Genomic DNA, 2,623 nt, shown 5'->3' on the forward strand with positions numbered 1-2,623 from the left:
AATCTTGCTAAGTTTCAAACGCGAAGACACAGGTCGGGTTCGAGATGCGGGAATGTGTGCCAACCTCCTCGTATTCAAGTTAGTATAACCATTTGGAAGGGTACAAAGGCAATCACATTCAAGCATTCTGACTTGTGCATATAGAACAAGATCTCCACCAACATGTCCATTATTGAAGAAGTAAAGCGATCCACGACGTAAACGTGTGCCTGTTTGCGTTACCTCGATGAAAGCATGGATTCGGTAGTATTTCGGGCCAGTATTGTAGCAGGGTTCTGTAGAAAAATTGTAGCAAAAATACTGTACCAGCACTATTCATAGCCCGCCGAGAAAACAGGAAAACAGAGAATCCACACGGGCGTGTGGAAATTCACACACCCGTGTGAAAAATCCACAAGGGCGCTCACATATGTGTGTGGATTCCCGATTCCAGCCCTTTAAAAGCTGATTTCAGCCCCGATTTCAGCATTCTTTTCTCCATCTTTTCCCCAACGTGAGAGAGGGCTGCGGCTAGGGTTTTGAGAGGTATTGGCTAGGGCTTTGGAGAGGTTTTACGGCTCGAACATCGCGTGCCATTTGGAAGAAGGTTAGTGGGAGAGCTTTCGTCGGCACCGATCCGGTGAGGTGTATCCTAGGCCGAACAAAAGGACCCTTGCGACGAGTAGAGGACTCTCCATGACTAACGAGGGGGTTTTCTATGGATGCTTTGTTTTTACATTCAATTTCATTGATTGTATCTAGCTCAATAGAGAGCTAAACCCTAGGATGTATTCGTTTCATTGAATCTCTTTATTATGATTTCAATTAATTGATGTTTATTGTGAGTTCCAATCTTGTATGCTTGATTGTATGAATACTCCTCTAGAGTGACACTAGGATTGAGAGTTCTTCTTGGTAACTCTTGTGAGTGAGTGACACACCATTATAGTTAGATAAAGCTAGATTGGAGAGGGTTGAGAAGGTGAGTCGAGAGGTAGCGGAGCGTCCCCTTTCCACTCCAGTATGATCTATCCTCTAATGAATGGGCTAAGGGATGACCTTCCGCAGGGCTTAGTTGTGTGTGCAACGGAGTGAAGTATTGAAGTGATTTTAGCATCTAGGGCTTAATTGTAGCTAGGGATCTTTCACCTGGACCAAAGGGTTAGGTCTATACATAGGAATAAGATTTATCATTTGGAGTCCCTAAAGCTCATTGCAATTCTATACGAGTGCGAGGTGTTGAGATTGTTCGATTTCTCCTCCGGGACATGTATAGAGTTAGGCATGGTTGACCTTAGATTTGGGACTATGCAATTAAGGATTTCCACGACTCACTATTGCATTAATTAGGAAGCATAATAGAGGTTTCTTGCACTTAAAATGATTGCCTAGGTGAAACAATACCCGGGTACCCCATTTTTATCAATTGCCTTACCTTCTCCTTTACTTGTGCTCTCTTTCTTGTTGTTTTTACTCTTGAGAATTGAATCTTGTCACACATATCACTATTCATCTTCCACATTAGTTAAGAAACAATTTAAGTGTCTTTATTCCCTACTCTCTGTGGATACGATACCCACTCATCTGGGATTATTACTTTGACACCCGTGCACTTGCGGTGTACACGCATATTCGGACGTGTCAAGTTTCTGGCGCCGTTGCCGGGGAGTAGGCGTTTAGAGATACTTTGCAATTTGTTTTTCTTAGTTATTCATTTATTCATTCTATTTCATATTTTCTTATTCTATCATCGTTCTGATTTTTGTTTCCTTTCTTTTGGTGCAACTCTAGGTTATGACCCGAGGGAATCCCTGCATATTGATTGAAGGAGATCCCGAGCTTGAACGTACACTTAGAAGAAAAGGGAAAGAACCTGTGCAAGAACAGTCCAATCTAGCTGATTTGGAAGTAGAAGAATCTGAAAACATGGCAGAACAAAATGAGCAGTAATGGGCATTATGTGATTATGCCAGACCTTCAGTATTAGGGACACAATCGAGCATTGTGTGTCCCCCGATTACAGCGCAAAACTTCAACGGTATTCATCTATTTGTTGCAGTAATCCGTGCAGTTCAATGGTTTGGCCGATGAGGATCCAAATAGTCATATAGAGAACTTTCTCGAGATGTATGATATGTTGAAGATAAATGGGGTAACAGATGATGCCATCAAGTTGAGGGCCTTCCCATTTTCCTTGAAAGCGAGAGAGAAGCAGTGGCTACACTCATTACCTATAGCATCAATTACCACATGGGAGGAGATGGTAGAAGCTTTTCTTGGCCATTATTTCCCTCCCGGGAATTCTGCAAAGCTTAGGAATACGATCTCATCCTTTGTACAATTAGAATTGGAGTCTCTATTTGAGATGTGGGAAAGGTTAAAGGAGCTCTTGAGAAAATGCCCGCAATACAGATTCCAAGAGTGGATGATTATTCAGAACTTTTATTTTGGTCTGAATCCGAGTACAAGGCAACTCTTGGATGTGGCAGCAGGAGGTACCTTAGGTAGCAATACCCCCGGTGAGGCCCGTCAATTAATTGAAGAAATGGGGTTAAACAGCTACCAATGGAATGCCAGGGAGAAGAAAAAAGTGGCTGGTCTCCATGAGATAGATGCAGTGACTTCGTTGGCGGCTCAAGTGGAA

The 2,623-nt window shown here is 42.7% G+C and overlaps 1 non-coding gene across 1 annotated transcript; it reads right to left on the minus strand.

Moving 5' to 3' along the window:
- Window positions 1-2,287: 2,287 nt before the first annotated feature.
- LOC120254571 lies at window positions 2,288-2,394 on the minus strand. The gene has a single exon (XR_005534662.1). It is a non-coding gene; the product is annotated as a small nucleolar RNA R71 (small nucleolar RNA).
- Between the last annotated feature and the right edge of the window lie 229 nt (window positions 2,395-2,623).

This window comes from Dioscorea cayenensis, unplaced genomic scaffold, assembly GCF_009730915.1.
Source record: "Dioscorea cayenensis subsp. rotundata cultivar TDr96_F1 unplaced genomic scaffold, TDr96_F1_v2_PseudoChromosome.rev07_lg8_w22 25.fasta BLBR01000507.1, whole genome shotgun sequence".
Taxonomy (NCBI): Eukaryota; Viridiplantae; Streptophyta; class Magnoliopsida; order Dioscoreales; family Dioscoreaceae; genus Dioscorea; species Dioscorea cayenensis.